We start from the raw sequence: 19,146 nt of genomic DNA on the forward strand, positions 1-19,146 counted from the left end.
ACCAAACTTGAGGATTACCTATGCAATACTAACCTAATTAATAGCAGCCAGCACAGGAGTGGAAGACTGCTTCAATAACCTCGCTGACATTTTAGAGGAGGTGCATTCCAAGTGGACTGTGATATTTTGAGTATCTTGATTTCCAATACCGTTGATAAATTTCTTCATGAAAGGCTGCTACATCAACTTAAAGCAGTGGGAATTCATGGTAAAAGAAAAAAGTTGAGAAAATGGCTAAAGGCGAGCCGAGCGGAGGGAGCGTCCGATAAAAGGCGGGATTTCAGAGCGCTGAGAACAGCTGAGAGGAGCCGAGCCGAGCGGAGGGAGCGTCCGATAAAAGGCGGGATTTCAGAGCGCTGAGAACAGCTGAGAGGAGCCGAGCCGAGCGGAGGGAGCGTCCGATAAAAGGCGGGATTTCAGAGCGCTGAGAGGAGCCGAGCCGAGCGGAGGGAGCGTCCGATAAAAGGCGGGATTTCAGAGCGCTGAGAGGAGCCGAGCCGAGCGGAGGGAGCGTCCGATAAAAGGCGGGATTTCAGAGCGCTGAGAACAGCTGAGAGGAGCCGAGCGGAGGGAGCGTCCCATAAAAGGCGGGATTTCAGAGCGCTGAGAACAGCTGAGAGGAGCCGAGCCGAGCGGAGGGAGCGTCCAATAAAAGGCGGGATTTCAGAGCGCTGAGAACAGCTGAGAGGAGCCGAGCCGAGCGGAGGGAGCGTCCGATAAAAGGCGGGATTTCAGAGCGCTGAGAGGAGCCGAGCCGAGCGGAGGGAGCGTCCGATAAAAGACGGGATTTCAGAGCGCTGAGAGGAGCCGAGCGGAGCTGCGACCGAGTTCGAAGTGACGTCAGGAATCAGATCGGGACGCGACACAGGGGAGGCACCTGATTGGTGAGTAGGTTCAGGTGAGTATTTCTCCTTATCTACAGTAACTGAAGTAAAAGGAAAGGGAAGGTCTGCAGGTCTTATAGGAAGTAGCGTTTATTTTTTAGTGAATCAAGGTCCCTAGTGTAGTTAACATTCTCTAAATTGAGAACAATTTAAAGGAGTAAACTCCTTAAAGGGAGTGGTAAGTAGTTTTTCTTTCCTTTTTTTTTCTCTTGACATTGTAGTTGTTCTTAAGCTAATTTAAGGGTTAAGTCATGGCAGGAGATCCCAGCGCCGTGTCATGTTCCTCTTGTGGGATGTGGGAATTCAGGGCTCCTTCCTGTATCCCTGATTCCTTCACCTGCGGGAAGTGTGTCCAGCTGCAGCTATTGTTTGACCGCTTGACGGCTCTGGAGCTGCGGATGGACTCACTTTGGAGCATCCGCGATGCTGAGAAAGTCGTGGATAGCACGTTCAGTGAGTTGGTCACACCGCAGATAAAAATTACTGAGGGAGATAGTGAATGGGTGACCAACAGACAGAGGAAGAGTAGGAAGGCAGTGCAGGGGTCCCCTGCGGTCATCTCCCTCCAAAACAGGTATACCGTTTTGGATACTGTTGGCGGAGATGGCTCACCAGGGGAAGGTGGCAGTGGCCAGGTTCATGGCACCGTGGCTGGCTCTGCTGCACAGGAGGGCAGGAAAAAGAGTGGCAGAGCTATAGTGATAGGGGACTCGATTGTAAGGGGAATAGACAGGCGTTTCTGCGGACGCAACCGAGACTCCAGGATGGTATGTTGCCTCCCTGGTGCAAGGGTCAAGGATGTCTCGGAGCGGCTGCAGGACATTCTGGAGGGGGAGGGTGAACAGCCAGTTGTCGTGGTGCATATAGGCACCAACGATATAGGTAAAAAACAGGATGAGGTCCTACAAGCTGAATTTAGGGAGTTAGGAGTTAAACTAAAGAGTAGGACCTCAAAGGTAGTAATCTCAGGATTGCTACCAGTGCCACGGGCTAGTCAGAGTAGGAATGACAGGATAGCTAAGATGAATACGTGGCTTGAGAGATGGTGCAAGAGGGAGGGATTCAATTTCCTGGGCCATTGGAACCGGTTCTGGGGGAGGTGGGACCAGTACAAATTGGACGGTCTGCATCTGGGCAGGACTGGAACCAATGTCCTAGGGGGAGTGTTTGCTAGTGCTGTTGGGGAGGGTTTAAACTAATGTGGCAGGGGGATGGGAACCGATGCAGGAAGTCAGTGGGAAATAAAGTGGTGACAGAAACAAAAGGCAGTAAGGGAGAGTGTACAGAACATGACCGGACAGATGGTCTGAGAAAGCAGGGCAAAGACCAAGGGAAGACTAGATTAAACTGCATTTATTTCAATGCAAGAAGTCTGATGGGCAAGGCAGATGAACTCAGGGCATGGATGGGTACATGGGACTGGGATGTTATAGCTATTACTGAAACATGGCTAAGGGAGGGGCAGGACTGGCAGCTCAATGTTCCAGGGTACAGATGCTATAGGAAAGATAGAGCAGGAGGTAAGAGAGGAGGGGGAGTTGCGTTCTTGATTAGGGAGAACATCACGGCAGTAGTGAGAGGGGATATATCCGAGGGTTCGCCCACTGAGTCCATATGGGTAGAACTGAAAAATAAGAAGGGAGAGATCACTTTGATAGGATTGTACTACAGACCCCCAAATAGTCAACGGGAAATTGAGGAGCAAATATGTAAGGAGATTACAGACAGCTGCAAGAAAAATAGGGTGGTAATAGTAGGGGACTTTAACTTTCCCAACATTGACTGGGACAGCCATAGCATTAGGGGCTTGGATGGAGAGAAATTTGTTGAGTGTATTCAGGAGGAATTTCTCATTCAGTATGTGGATGGCCCGACTAGAGAGGGGGCAAAACTTGACCTCCTCTTGGGAAATAAGGAAGGGCAGGTGACAGAAGTGTTAGTGAGGGATCACTTTGGGACCAGTGATCATAATTCCATTAGTTTTAAGATAGCGATGGAGAAGGATAGGTCTGGCCCAAAAGTTAAAATTCTAAATTGGGGAAAGGCCAATTTTGATGGTATTAGACAGGAACTTTCAGAAGTTGATTGGGAGAGTCTGTTGGCAGGCAAAGGGACGTCTGGTAAGTGGGAGGCTTTCAAAAGTGTGTTAACCAGGGTTCAGTGTAAGCACATTCCTTATAAAGTGAAGGGCAAGGCTGGTAGAAGTAGGGAACCTTGGATGACTCGGGAGATTGAGGCACTAGTCAAAAATAAGAAGGAGGCATATGACATGCATAGGCAGCTGGGATCAAGTGGATCCCTTGAAGAGTATAGAGATTGCCGGAGTAGAGTTAAGAGAGAAATCAGGAGGGCAAAAAGGGGATATGAGATTGCTTTGGCAGATCAGGCAAAGGTGAATCCAAAGAGCTTCTACAAATACATAAAGGGCAAAAGGGTAACTAGGGAGAGAGTAGGGCCTCTTAAGGATCAACAAGGTCATCTATGTGCGGAACCACAAGAGATGGGTGAGATCCTGAATGAATATTTCACATCGGTATTTACGGTTGAGAAAGGCATGGATGTTAGGGAACTTGGGGAAATAAATAGTGATGTCTTGAGGAGTGTACATATTACAGAGAGGGAGGTGCTGGAAGTCTTAACGCGCATCAAGGTAGATAAATCTCCGGGACCTGATGAAATGTATCCCAGGACGTTATGGGAGGTTAGGGAGGAAATTGCGGGTCCCCTAGCAGAGATATTTGAATCATCCACCGCTACAGGTGAGGTGCCTGAAGATTGGAGGGTAGCAAATGTTGTGCCTTTGTTTAAGAAGGGCGGCAGGGAAAAGCCTGGGAACTACAGACCAGTGAGCCTGACATCTGTAGTGGGTAAGTTGTTAGAGGGTATTCTGAGGGACAGAATCTACAGGCATTTGGAGAGGCAGGGACTAATTAGGAACAGTCAGCATGGTTTTGTGAGAGGAAAATCATGTCTCACGAATTTGATTGAGTTTTTTGAAGGGGTAACCAAGAAGATAGATGAGGGCTGTGCAGTAGACGTGGTCTACATGGACTTCAGCAAAGCATTTGACAAGGTACCGCATGGTAGGTTGTTACATAAGGTTAAATCTCATGGGATCCAAGGTGAGGTAGCCAATTGGATACAAAATTGGCTTGACGACAGAAGACAGAGGGTGGTTGTCGAGGGTTGTTTTTCAAACTGGATGCCTGTGTCCAGCGGTGTGCCTCAGGGATCGGTGCTGGGTCCGCTGTTATTTGTTATTTATATTAATGATTTGGATGAGAATTTAGGAGGCATGGTTAGTAAGTTTGCAGATGACACCAAGATTGGTGGCATTGTGGACAGTGAAGAAGGTTATCTAGGATTGCAACGGGATCTTGATAAATTGGGCCAGTGGGCCGATGAATGGCAGATGGAGTTTAATTTAGATAAATGTGAGGTGATGCATTTTGGTAGATCGAATCGGGCCAGGACCTACTCCGTTAATGGTAGGGCGTTGGGGAGAGTTATAGAACAAAGAGATCTAGGAGTACAGATTCATAGCTCCTTGAAAGTGGAGTCACAGGTGGATAGGGTGGTGAAGAAGGCATTCAGCATGCTTGGTTTCATTGGTCAGAACATTGAATGCAGGAGTTGGGATGTCTTGTTGAAGTTGTACAGGGCATTGGTGAGGCCACACTTGGAGTACTGTGTACAGTTCTGGTCACCCTATTATAGAAAGGATATTATTAAACTAGAAAGAGTGCAGAAAAGATTTACTAGGATGCTACCGGGACTTGATGGTTTGACTTACAGGGAGAGGTTAGACAGACTGGGACTTTATTCCCTGGAGAGTAGGAGGTTAAGGGGTGATCTTATAGAAGTCTATAAAATAATGAGGGGCATAGATAAGGTCGATAGTCAAAATCTTTTCCCAAAGGTAGGGGAGTCTATAACGAGGGGGCACAGATTTAAGGTGAGAGGGGAGAGATACAAAAGGATCCAGAGGGGCAATTTTTTCACTCAAAGGGTGGTGAGTGTCTGGAACGAGCTGCCAGAGGCAGTAGTAGAGGCGGGTACAATTTTGTCTTTTAAAAAGCATTTGGACAGTTACATGGGGAAGATGGGTATCGAGGGATATGGGCCAAGTGCAGGCAATTGGGACTAGCTTAGTGGTATAAACTGGGCGACATGGACATGTTGGGCCGAAGGGCCTGTTTCCATGTTGTAACTTCTATGATTCTATGATTCTATGAAGTAATAGGTGGTAGTTAGGGGAGTGATGTCAAAGTGGAGGGAAGTATTGAGTTGAATGCCCCAGGGATCAGTGCTAAGACCCTTACTGTTTGTAATTTACTCGTGACCTACTCTCAAACTCAATGCAAAATGGCCAAGTTCATAAAATCACAAGGAAAGTTGAGTTTGAGAAGGCAGCCAGTTAGATAAAATCTGAAAATGGGCAGAACAGTGGCAGATGAAAGTTGATACCAATAAAAGTATAAGATACTACAGCATTGAAGAAACAACTGGATACATATGTAAACAATACCAAAGTATATTGCCAAATCATTGTAGTATAAGTTAGATTGGATTTTCTCAAAATGTACAATGCTTTGGTCAGACAGCACCTTGATATTGTTGCTTAGTTTTCATCATCAAGACATAAAGGAAACATTCAAACCCTGTGCACCCCTGCCTTGGAATCAAAGTAGCCTAATTTATCTGATAACTGCAAACTGACTGTCTACTTGGGTTAAGGCAACCACTGATAAACACCTTCTGGCCACAGAACTGTCAATCAAAGGACTCTAGCCAATCATTGAACCCACCCCATCTCACAAACCTGACTTACAGCTGTCAATCAAAATCACGACCCTCAGGCAGGTATGGTTTATTGATTGGTGCCATATAACTTGACCGACCTGTTTTCAAGATCTTTTGAACACATGTCAGAGTAAAATACATAAACAAACTAGAACTGTAATTATATAGATTGGCTGCCATTTCATAGAATTCAAACAGAGACGATGCTTCAAGTATGGAACTCTTTGTGGTTCAGAAGCTTTGAAATGAAAGTCTTGGCCATTTAAATTCTCTATTATCTAACAGGAACTGGCTGTAGAAGTACCAATTTACATCTGCATATTAATTAATTTTTGGCTTGCCCGACCAAAATTTGTATTCCTATATTTTGCAGGAACAGTCATAGAATAATAAAAATTTACTGCACAGAAGGAGGCCATTTGGTCTATTGTGTCTGTGCCGGCCGAGAAAGAGCTATCCAGCCGAATCCCACTTCCCAGCTCTTGGTCTGTAGCCTTGTGGGTTACGGCACTACAAGTGCATATCCAAGTACTTTTTAAATGTGATGAGGGTTTCTGTCTCTACCAACCTTTCAGGCAGTGAGTTCCAGACCCCCACCACCCTCTGGGTGAAAAAATTTCTCCTCAACTCCCCTCTAACCCTTCTACCAATTACTTTAATTCTACGCCCCCTGGTTATTGATCTCTCTGCTAAGGGAAATAGGTCCTACCTATCCACTCTATCTAGGCCCCTCATAATTTTATACACCTCAATTAAATCTCCCCTCAGCTTCCTCTGTTCTAAAGAAAACAACCCCAGCTTATCCAATCTTTCCTCACAGCTAACATTCTCCTGTCCTGGCAACATCCTTGCAAATCTCCTCTGTACCCTCTCTAGTGCAATCACATCTTTCCTGTAATGTGGTGACCAGAACTGTATGCAGTACTCTAGCTGTGGCCTAACTAGTGTTTTATACACTTCTAGCATAACCTCCCTGCTCTTATATCCTATGCCTTGGCTAATAAAGGAAAGTATCCTGTATGCCTTCTTAACCACCTTATCTATCTGTCCTGCTACCTTCAGGGATCTGTGGACATGCACTCCAAGCTCCCTCTATTCCTCTACACTTCTCAGTATTCTACCATTTAATGTGTATTCCCTTGCCTTGTTTGCTTTCCCCAAAGACATAAACTCACACTTCTCCAGATTGAATTCCTCAATGGCTATTTAATGGGCTACGGTCGTAAGTAACTGAGCCATACAGATTACGAAAGTTCCAGTTTTGTTCCTAAGTCATTTTTAAGTAAGCTTGTTTCAGTCAGGGCAATGATGGTGGTGAGGGGAGGAGCATTATAATCGGTCTCAGTGCCCTTGGGGTAGGGAGGGGAAAATTAGCCCAGGGTTCCGTTCTTGCTTACCATCCAGCGACCCATGCACTGTCTCAAACCTGGAGGTATTATACTTCCAGTGTTGTCCTTTCACTTCAGATGGTTTAATTTAATTTTTTAAACTGCTGTTTGATTTGCAATTAACAATATCCCACCAGTGCTGCTACCAGTTGTTGCAATTGGGGTTCTTGAAAGCACATTTTTCCTTTCAGTGGTTTCACAGCAATTTCCATGAGCAGACTTTGTTCCCCACAGTCGAGCACCTCTGTTTTTTGTGGCCCCTCCCCTTGCAGATGGTACGTGACCAAGGGATAACAATTATATTAATTGCAGCAAATTGAATATTAAAATTTAAATAGGCTCATTCTATGTCACCCTTTGCTTCAGCAGACCGAATGTGAAAACACATGAGAGCTTGTAAAGACAAAAACTATTATGGTATTGAAGCACAATGATGAAGCATTAGAAAGCCAATATACACATGCAACACTGAAAATCCATCAGAACGTTAGCACAGCTCTTGTTAAGCAAAAATTGTGATAGGATCTCTTGTGTGTCAGTACTGAGTACTGATGTAGTAAAATGCAAACAATACATCAAAACTGATTTCAATCTGTTCAAACTTGATTGACGAACCCAATAGATTCAACCCACCACCACCCCCTCCCCATCCCATTATGATAGGTCTCTCAGGTGGTCTCCCTCAAACTGTAATCTTCCAGTTTATAAACCATGGCCCAGGATTTGCACGGGCCTTCTTGTGCATTCCCTGCCGTAACTCTGGTAGAACCCAGAAATAGGCCAGGACCCGGATATGCTGGGAGTTTCTGGCGGTCTTGTCTGGGATGAAACCTTTGTCCACCCCAAACACTGTCCTCTGTGTCAGAAGGCGCAGGGGCGGGGACTCCCTATGCCAGTGTTTCCCTCTTCTCCAACCTCAGTGGTACCCCATATAAGGTTAGAAACCGGTATGCCCAGTGAGATGAGGGCGCAAAGTGATGAATTGGTAGAATCATAGAATCATACAGCACAGAAGGAGGCAATTCGGCCCATCATGCCTGTGCCGGCTCTTTAAAAGAGCTATCCAATTAGTCCCACTCCCCTGCTCTTTCCCCATAGCCCTGCAGATTTTTCCACTTCAAGTATTTATCCAATTCCTATTGGAAAGTTATTATTGAATCTACATCTACCACCCTTTCAGGCAGTACATTCCAGATCATAACAACTTTCTGCGTAAAAATGTTTTTCCTCATATCGCCCCTGGTTCTTTTGCCAATTACCTTAAATCTGTGTTCTCTGGTCACTGACCCTTCTGCCAGTGGAAATAGTTTCCCCTTATTTACTCTATCAAAACCCTTCATGATTTTGAACACCTCTATCAAATCTCCCTATAAATTTCTCTGCTCTAAGGAGAACAACCACAGTTTTTCTAGTCTTTCCACATAACTGAAGTCTTTCACCCCTGGTGCCATTCTATTAATCTCCTCTGCACCCTCTCTAAGGCCTTAACGTCCTTCCTAAAGTGTGGTGCCAAGAATTGGACACAATAATCCAGCTGGGGCCTAACCAGTGTTTTATAAAGGTTTAGCATAACTTCTTTGCTTTTGTACTCTATGCCACTATTTATAAATTGTAAACAATTTTACAACACCAAGTTATAGTCCAGCAATTTTATTTTAAATTCACAAGCTTTCGGAGACTTCCTCCTTCCTCAGGTAAATGTTCAGGAGCTCCTTGAAGCCTACGCATTTATACATATAGAACAATACATGGTGTTTACAGAATGCCCCTGCAACTGCCCGTTGCCAAGGCAATCACCGTGTTCAGACAGAGAGGTGTCACCTGCAGAACCCCCGAATACACATTCAACAAAAAAACAAACAGGAAAACAAACACCCAACCTCAAACAGACCATCGTTCGCAGCAAATTACCTAGCTTTCAAGAGAACAGCGTCCACGACACCACACAACCCTGCCACGGTAACCTCTGCAAGACATGCCAGATCATCGACACAGATACCACCATCACACGAGAGGACACCACCCACCAGGTGCATGGTTCATACTCCTGTGACTCGGCCAACGTTGTCTACCTCATACGTTGCAGGAAAGGATGCCCCAGAGCATGGTACATTGGCGAGACCATGCAGACACTGCGACAACGGATGAACGGACACCGCGCAACAATCGCGGGGGTTCTGCAGGTGACACCTCTCTGTCTGAACACGGTGATTGCCTTGGCAACGGGCAGTTGCAGGGGCATTCTGTAAACACCATGTATTGTTCTATATGTATAAATGCGTAGGCTTCAAGGAGCTCCTGAACATTTACCTGAGGAAGGAGGAAGTCTCCGAAAGCTTGTGAATTTAAAATAAAATTGCTGGACTATAACTTGGTGTTGTAAAATTGTTTACAATTGTCAACCCCAGTCCATCACCGGCATCTCCACATCATGACTATTTATAAAGCCATGGATCCCATATGCCTCTTCAACAAACTCCTCAACTTGTCCTGCCACCTTCAAAGACTTGTATATGTACACCCCCAAGTCTCTCTGTTCCTGCACCCCCTTTAAAATTGTACCATTTAGTTTATATTGCCTCTCCTCATTCTTCCTACCAAAATGAATCGCTTCACACTTTTCTGCATTAAATTTCATCTGCCGTGTGTCTGCCCATTTCACTAGTCATTCTATGTCCTTCTGAAGTCTGTTACTATCCTCCTCACTGTTTACTCCATTTCCGAGTTTTGTGTCATCTGTAAACTGTGAAATTATGCCCTGTATACCCAGGTCCAGGTCATTAATATATATCAAAAAGAGCAGTAATCCCAACACCAACCCCCTAGCCAATTCCATATCCACTCTGCAACTGCCCCTTTAATCCCATTTTGTTCCTTAAAAAAAATTATCAACCCCGATGTAAGAGAGCTGAAGAGGGTGGAAAAATTGTTCCTCTGGTGGGAGGGGACCCAGCTCCTGCATGTGGCAAATGTCCGTAGTGGCGCTGGCACCTGCCAAGCCCATGCTGATGAGCTGCCATTCCACTGATCCCATATACACTAGCAAGGTTGGCATTGGAGGACACTGGCAGATCCAATGCTGGCACAATGGTCAGGATTGTGGCCTGTGCAAATTTGAGGACCACATTTCTCTTTATATTCCAGATTTGGAATGACATAAGATTAACAGCTGAAGTTGTTTTTAAAACATACAATTAATGTTGAATAATCAGAGAGTGACTAACACTCTCTGATTTCCAGACAACAAATTTGCAGCATTTACCTGACTAGTTAAGAAAATACATTATTATAAAAATAATTATAGTAAGCCTATATAAATATTGGCAGGCCACTCAGGAACACAAAACAGCAGTAATATTCAATTGTTTACTCAATTATGATTTAAGTATTTACCTATTCACAGCCAACTATGATCCAGGGCATGTTCTGCTTTTAACGCTATACATAACGTTTAAACAATATAAACATTTTTACATTGGACGAGGAGCACCAGTTTTACAGCACAGGAAGTCTAATTTAACTTAATGAAGAGGCTGTTTAATATTTTACAAATCAGGCATTTCGCATAATTTGTGCCTGTAGTCATTTTGTATTTGTTACATTTAAAGAATACAATGCATTTCCATCACATCTCCACCTTTGATCTGCAAGATTGCTGTTTTTAGTTCACCAGCATTCATCACTGTGATAATCATACACTGGAATATATGAACTAGTATTGGGGCACAAATCACTTCTGAAATAACGGAGGAGCTCAACAGCACTCTCCGTTGTTAGTGGCGAATTGAAGGAGTAAGTTCCGGCGTTTGCACATGCACAATGAAACGCGGAAATCCGGAACTCACTCTTAATGGTTCGCAGGCGATATGACAGCTTTGAATTAAAGGGCCATCACACGCTGCAATCTGTGGGCGTGACTTCTCTTCCTGACAGATTTTGTGGGCGTGTCTTCTCCTCACACACTTTTCCAGCCATGGCAACTCACGCTGCCCAGAGGCTGGGTTGATAGCGCACAATTTTTTTAATTTCAAATTCAAGCAATTCGACATCACAGAGCCCACAGTAAGTAATTTCATTAATTTAATAAACTGGTATCAATACTGCTCAAAGTAGCCTTAATGCCTGCGATGGAAAGTAGATGCTATAATTATTGCTAGTTGGAATATCTGTCTGAAACTGTTTAAATTGTAAAACGCTTTGTTCTTACATACACACCTAGGCTCTCGCTCTAGTAGATCTGGATTCCAGCTGTATGTTGGCACATTAGGGAGGAATAACATTGCAGGGTCCCTATTACCTGCACTTCACATGGGGCCAGTTGTTACCCCCGTCCCTTTCTCGCAATGGTATTATTTATTGTGAGCATTATAATGCCTCAATTCTGCAGGTTAAAATATAATCTAAATTTAATGCATGTATTAAAAAAATAGCTGTAATGGGCACCATAATAACTTTTTGGCCAGAGGTAAACCCATACCATTTTTCCACGGAACTGCAAATTGTCCTGTGCGTTAATAAGAGTAATGATGCAAACAGCAAAAATAAAACATAGCTCACCTTATTTACTATATTTTTTTTGATTTTCAGAGATCTGTCTTCTCACCAAAGGTCACCGGAAAGCAACCGTGCGAGCAGTAAGTCTCTGCAAACTATATTCATTGTCAGCAGACAAATTTAATGACTTGTTGAAGCTATTTCCTGCTGCGAGGGAGGAAGTAGTACTAATGGCAGCCAAAAGGCAAAAAGCCCTCAAAAGTAAGTGACAATCCAGGAGATCGTTGTTTATCATTTGTAAGTAATGCTGATAGGATACTTCCATAAAACCCTGTCTAAAATGTTTTCGTGTCCATTGTGAGATCTGGAAGCACAAGCTGATGACGGTAGTGTTCCATTGATATGTGTGTGTATATGCCTACCAGGCGTGCAAAAATAACACTACTATGTTCAATCTGTCTGTATGTGTCATGTGATTGGCAAGAACTGATTTTATATCTTTTGTGATCTCTTCTTTTAATATTATGCCCACCTTATTAGTCTCCCTGGTAAATACTGAGACAAAGTAACTATTCAATATTTCTGCCATTTCGCTGTCATTACTTGTGAGTTTATCTTGTGCATCCCTTAATGGCCCTATCCCTATTCTGATTTTTCTTTTGTTATTTATGAATCTGTAGAATACTTTACTATTTCTTTTTATATTTCTTGATAATTTCATTTTGTAGTTCCTTTTTGCTTTCCAAATTGTTTTTTTGACTTCTTTCCTAACCTCTTCGTATTCCCTTTTGTCATCCTCTCCTTTTATTGTCCATGTACTTAGTGCATGCCTTTTTCTCTAGTTTCAGTTTTACTCTTTTCTCTTTATTCATCCATGATGCTTCATTATTGGCTAGTTTGTTCGAGCTTTTTAGAGGAATATATTTCTCCTGAACTCTATTGATCACTGTTTTAAATATTTCCAGGTTATAGTCCAACAGTTTTATTTGAAAATCACAAGCTTTCGGAGGATTTCTCCTTCGTCAGGTGAGTGTGGGATTCCATGAAGGTTACCGCATATATAGTCAGAGAACAATGCCTGGTGATTACAGATAATCTTTCCAACTGCCTGTTGTCAAGGCAATCAAACTGTTCAGATAGAGAGACATTACATACAGGACTACTGAATATACAAACGGTCAGAACCCAAAGACAGCCACTTTTCCAGCTTCCACCCTAACCACATCAAAGAGGCCATCCCCTATGGACAGGCTCTGCGAATACACAGGATCTGCTCAGACGAGGAGGAACGCGATGGACACCTACAGACGCTCTTGTAAGAACGGGATATGACACTCGACTCATCGATCGACAGTTCCGACGGGCCACAGTGGAAAATCGCATAGACCTCCTCAGAAGACAAACACGGGACACAACCAACAGAGTACCCTTCGCCGTCCAGTACGTCCCCGGAGCGGAGAAACTGCGCCATGTTCTCCGCAGCCTTCAACATGTCATCGATGACGACGAACACCTCGCTAAGGCCATCCCCACGCCTCCACGACTAGCCTTCAAACAGCCACCCAACCTCAAACAGACCATCGTTCGCAGCAAATTACCCAGCTTTCAGGAGAACAGCATCCACGACACCACACAACCCTGCCACGGCAACCTCTGCAAGACATGCCAGATCATCGACACAGATACCACCATCACACGAGAGGACTCCACCCACCAGGTACATGGTTCATACTCCTGTGACTCGGCCAATGTTGTCTACCTCATACGTTGCAGGAAAGGATGCCCCGGAGCATGGTACATTGGCGAGACCATGCAGACACTGCGACAACGGATGAACGGACACCACGCAACAATCGCCAGACAGGAAGGTTCCCTCCCAGTCGGGGAACACTTCAGCAGTCAAGGACATTCATCTTTGGGTAAGCGTTCTCCAAGGCGGCCTTCGAGACACACGACAACGCAAAATCGTCGAGCAGAAATTGATAGCCAAGTTCCGCACCCATGAGGACGGCCTCAACCGGGATCTTGGGTTCATGTCACGCTACACGTAACCCCACCAGCGAAAAAAGAGTTATCTGTTTTTAATACAACTGGTCATTCTCTCTCTTTCTCTTCCTTTCGGATGTTTCTCTCTCTCTCTGTCTTTGGGTTCTGACCGTTTGTATATTCAGTAGTCCTGTATGTAATGTCTCTCTGTCTGAACACTTTGATTGCCTTGACAACGGGTAGTTGGAAAGATTATCTGTAATCACCAGGCATTGTTCTCTGACTTTATATGTGGTAACCTTCATGGAATCCCACACTCACCTGACGAAGGAGAAAGCCTCCGAAAGCTTGTGATTTTCAAATAAAACTGTTGGACTATAACCTGGTGTTGTAAGATTCCTTACATTTGTCCACCCCAGTCCATCACCGTCATCTCCACATCTTAAATATTTCCCACTGCTGTTCTATCTCTTTGTCAAATTTTTTTTCTAGTTTACCTTCCCTAGTTCCATTCTCATCCCTTCAAAATTAGCTTTTTTCCAATCTATTACTTTGGTCTTCATCCTACTTATGTCTTTCTCAATCATTATTTTAAACCTTATTATGTTATGATCGTTATTGCCTAGATGTTCCCTACACTTACTTCTCTGATCTGCTCTGGCTCATTTCTCTTTATTAGATCCAGCAGTGATTCCTCTCTTGTTGGGCTTCTCACATACTGGGTAAGAAAGGAGTCCTGTATACATTGAAAAAACTTCATTCCCTTTTCCCCTTTCCCTGCCAATTCTTGCCAGTTTATTTGGGAGTAGTTGAAATCTCTCATGATTATTATTCGATGATTTTTACCCATTTCATAGATTTATCTACATCTTTCATCCTGCACTTCTCTTCTATTAGGTGGTCTGTAGAATATACCATGATCGATCCCTTCTTATCCTTTGTCTCAATCCATATGGATTCTGTTTCTATCGTAATGTTACTTATGTCCCTTTTTTCTATTGCCGTTATGTTGCCTCTAATCAGTACAGCTACCCCATCCCCCTTCTTCCTTCCCTATCCTTTCTAAATATGTTACATCCTACAATATTTAACTGTCAGTCCTGTTCCTTATGTAGCCATGTTTCATTTATCCCAACTACATCTGGCTCCTCACTATGAATATTGCCTCCAGTTCCCCCATTTTGTTTTGGATGCTGTGCACATTGCTGTACAGGCAGTTTAATTTGTTTTTATTAATTGTTCCCTTCGCTTTTATTTTAACAGTCATTTTGTACTTATATTCTATGACTGCATTTGTTCCCTGGCCATTTATGTTACCCTTATTCCTTACCTTGGTCTGACCTTTTGCTCTCATTTCCTATTTCTTTTTTCTTCAGACTTATGTTATCTTCACCAGATCCATCCCCCTGCCTTAATAGTTTAAAGTCCAATCGACAGCCCTATTTATCTTTTCCGCTAGGACATTGGTCCCATGCCCAATGATACAGCTCCTTCCTATCCCAGTACTGGTGCCAGTGTCCCACACCAGTCCTTCAGCCACGCATTCACCTTCCTGATCTGTTTATCCCTATGCCAATTAACGCTTGCTCGGGTAGTAATCCTGAGATTACCACCCGTTAGGTCCTGTTTTTTAATTTAGTTCCCAATTTCTGATATTCTCTTAGCAGGACTTCCTCCCTTTTCTTCCATATGCCATTGATCCCAACATGGACCATGACAACTGGATCATTCCCCTCCCTTTCCAAGTTCCTCTCCACTTGCTGCAAGATATCCTTTACACTTGTACCAGGTAGGCAACCCTCCCTCCTGGACTCTCGGTCACCACTATCCCCCTAATTATCGAATTCCCTATGACTACAACTTTTCTATTCTGCTCTTCCCCACCTTGGATTTCCTCCTGCTCCACGGTGCCGTGATTAGCATTCTGGCTGTCTTCCCCGCAGCCTACATTCTTACCCTCACATGTAGAAAGTACACTGTACCCGTTGGATAGGACCAGTGTCTGCGGAATCTCCTTCTCTATCTCCCCCTGGTTCCCCTTACCCTGCTGACATATGTGTTGGAGTGTCTCCAACTCAAGCCAAAGACATTTACTGCAGATGTGGCAATCCGGGACAGTCTCACTGTCCACAAACTCCCAAATATCACATTCCTGGCCATTTCTAGTTTTAAAATGTGTTAATTTATTTATTTATTAGTATTAACTTAATTCTTGAACTAATCGAAACATTTAAGGGCTAGATTATATTTAGTAGATGGATTTTAGCAGTGAGTAGAGTTTTCCCTGCGGTTGACCTTGTCCAGAGGTCAGGCTTGAGCTGACACCATCAATGACTTTCAATTGCCAGCTGCCCATTTCTCACCCGCCCCAACGATGCTCAAACCTCACCTGAGGCAATTTTCAGGCAAGAGTGGTTGCATAAATTTGCAAATCAGGGTACTATGCCTGTTGTAGGAACCTGATTACAATTTTCAGCTACAAATAGGCCCACATAATAACTCTGGCCCGCTGCCATTCCCTCCAAGGCCCTCCCCGGGATCACCTCCTACATCTCCCCCCCCCCCACCCCAGGCCGTCCTGCTGGCTGGCTTAGTGTGGAAGACGTCCGATTTCCCGCCCTCCCACAACCGGCGAGTTGCAGCTCACTGGCAGTATTTAAATTAGGCCCAAACCACTTTGGGCAGAAGTCGAAGATCGTCCCCAATAATTCTTGAATCACAAGTGGCGAAGATAGGTCACCTTAAGTTGGTTTAACTAGGTCTGAATACTTGGCTTCTGGGATGAGGCTGAGTATGTGCCAGACGTCAGAGATGCAAGCTTACATGCGTTTGTTCCCTCTGCGTGAACTCCTCTTAATCCTTCACTTCCATCGGAAGGCCCAATGGCATTCCCATACACTGTGGTTACCGCTAACGAAGGAACTGCTGTTAGCAACGTTGTTGTGTCAAAAGGTATCAGTAGAAAGAACCTTGCAAAGCAAGAATGAGGCAGCAAAAAGCAACAGAAATTAATGCACCAAATATAGTACAGAAACAGCTATATGAAAAGTAAAAAAGAGAATTTGTAATGCTATAATAAATTTCCATTCACACCTTTAAAAACAAAACTCAACTTCTGACCAGAGAAAGAAATCTCAGCAACACCCATTTTAGATGGGCAGACAGCACTGAAAGAGCAATGAGCTGAGAAACATTGTGGAATTTGGCATTAATTTCAGAACTCTAATGAAACTCTTACTGCTTTATACAAGACCTCCAAACCTCAACTAAATTTTAGTATTGTGGAAATTGCCCCCTGTGAATTGGATGCTTTGGCCTACTCACCCAACTTATTACTGCACACACCCAGAATGTGAAGCTATGCCTTTTCCATATATACTATCATGAAATCAGTCTTGCTGTTCCTGAAGCTTGTTTTGAACTTGGTTGGAGCTGCGTGAGGCCAAAGATGGAAAGGTCAGAATGAAAATAAGGGGTGGGGGAGAGAAAGTGAGGCGGTAGAAATGGAGAGCCACAGAGAGCCACAGAGATGGTCATGCTTATGGAAAGATTGAAGATGCTTAGCAAAGTGGTCATCCAATCTGCGTTTGGTTTCTCAATATAGAGATGTGAACAGCACATAAAATATTCTAGATTGAAGAATGTACAAGCAAACAGCTGTCTTACATGGAAAGAGTGTTTTAAGGCTCTGGACCACAGTGTAGGGGGAAAACAGAGGGACAGATGTTTCACTTACTGCAGTTGCAATGGAAATGCCTGGGAATGAGTAACCAGCAGTTAACTCGAGGACATATTTGATTTTTTTTGTTTGACTATTTTTTAAATCCCCAGTTAATAAGTGGGAAATAGACCTGCTCGCAGACCTCCACTAATGAACATAAGAAAGAAAAGAACATAAGAAATAGGAGCAGGAGTAGGCCATACGGCCCCTCGAGCCTGCTCCGCCATTCAATAAGATCATGGCTGATCTTTAATCGCAACTCCACTTTCCTGCCCAATCCCCATATCCCTTGATTCCCCGAGAGTCCAAAAATTTATCTATCTCAGCCTTGAATATGATAAGAACATAAGAAAATATAATAAGAACATAAGAAATGCCACTCTTTATCCAGTCAATGGAAGGTGCAGAAGAGGCTGATTGTCCTCCAATTTTCCACTTTGTACTTTCCCTCGTGGCGCTGCTGAACTCATTATGTGGTAATTCATGTAAACAACCCTGTGTCTTGGCGGAGCAGCACCCTTTGAAGCAGATCGTACCTTTTTTTTAAAATGAGTGTGTATGTATAATCTCACATAGATTGCAGGATCTTCTAGCATTTAACAATTAAATCCTCACTGAATGAGTTTTGTCTGCACCAAAAACAGCAAAATGATCCTACTCATCTGACAAGAAAACGCATTAGAATCAGTCCCATCCTAAAATAAACAACAAAAACATAAATAAAAATAAAAACTCAGGGGACCAGGTAATGCAGTAGGTTAGACAGTGCACTTTTACTTTGGGACCAATCCAGTTTAGACTAAAAGAATAAAAGTCTTCTTTCTCTGCTCGCAGTAAGGATGCTATCTGAAATAATATTGGACAGTTACAATCCAGTTCCTGAACCCACAGATCAAAACTACCCTTAATTTGGCATTAATTATTACTAATTTTGCATTCACACTGAGAGGATGGCTGATGTGGGAAATGGAAATGTTGTAATAGTTCAGCAGGGGTGCTCTTCTGAAGTTCAAGCTAAGGCACATCACTGGAACAGAGTGAAAAAAGCTTTACTGAATCTCTGGGCTGTGCTATACCTGACCTGGGTGTGCTTGATGTTGACACTGAGTGCTTGAAATGAGAATGTCCTTCAATTCACGGCACTAACATCACTCACCTTGATGAGCACAAAGAATTAAAAACTGAACATTGTGGGAGTAAAATTGATGTTCAATGGAAAAGAGAATCAGGCAGAGTGTAAAACAGGCTGCCAATTCGTGAGCACTCATTTTCAGCTACAGCCCAAGATAAATTTCACTCCCTATTATGTATTTCTTATTCTTAGTTCCATTTTGTTACCATGCAATGGTTCCATGTTGGTTTTACTGATCTGCCTTTTTTCTTGTTTCATTGTCAGAAGCCGTGGATCTCTGGAAGCCTCGTGTATCTCTTGAACCTCAATAGCAGACAGGAAGAATCAATAAATCTGTATATTTTGAATTCTACTATTTGTATGATATCACTTGAAAATCAACTACATTAAAAATAATAAACTCCACAGTTATTCCTTGTCCCTTATTAATAAAACTCATTTTTTATAAAATAGATTATTATATTCTGTCAAATTGAACGGCATCATATTTGCAGCCCTGCATTCAACCCTAAAAGTAAATTGCAAAGAATACATGATTTGGTTATAGGCTGGTGATATTTTGTCCATGTTGCAAAACCTGAAAACATCTATATCACCTTTGATGTTACTAGTTCACGGTCATAGCTTGGTATCTGGATATAGGTGAATTGAGGAAAATCCGAAGCTCTTCTCCTGGATGATAGCTGTCATCAGGAAGACACTGAAGGCCGCAAGGTCACAAAAAGAACCTCAAAATGA

The 19,146-nt window shown here is 43.4% G+C and overlaps 1 long non-coding RNA gene across 1 annotated transcript; it reads left to right on the forward strand.

Annotated features, from left to right (window-relative positions):
* Positions 1 to 731: 731 nt before the first annotated feature.
* LOC137327325 (uncharacterized) lies at positions 732 to 18,813 on the forward strand. The gene is made up of 3 exons (XR_010964424.1): positions 732 to 898; positions 11,663 to 11,830; positions 18,673 to 18,813. It is a non-coding gene; the product is annotated as an uncharacterized lncRNA (long non-coding RNA).
* The last annotated feature ends 333 nt before the right edge of the window (positions 18,814 to 19,146 follow it).

This window comes from Heptranchias perlo, chromosome 11 (genome assembly GCF_035084215.1).
Source record: "Heptranchias perlo isolate sHepPer1 chromosome 11, sHepPer1.hap1, whole genome shotgun sequence".
Classification (NCBI taxonomy): domain Eukaryota; kingdom Metazoa; phylum Chordata; class Chondrichthyes; order Hexanchiformes; family Hexanchidae; genus Heptranchias; species Heptranchias perlo.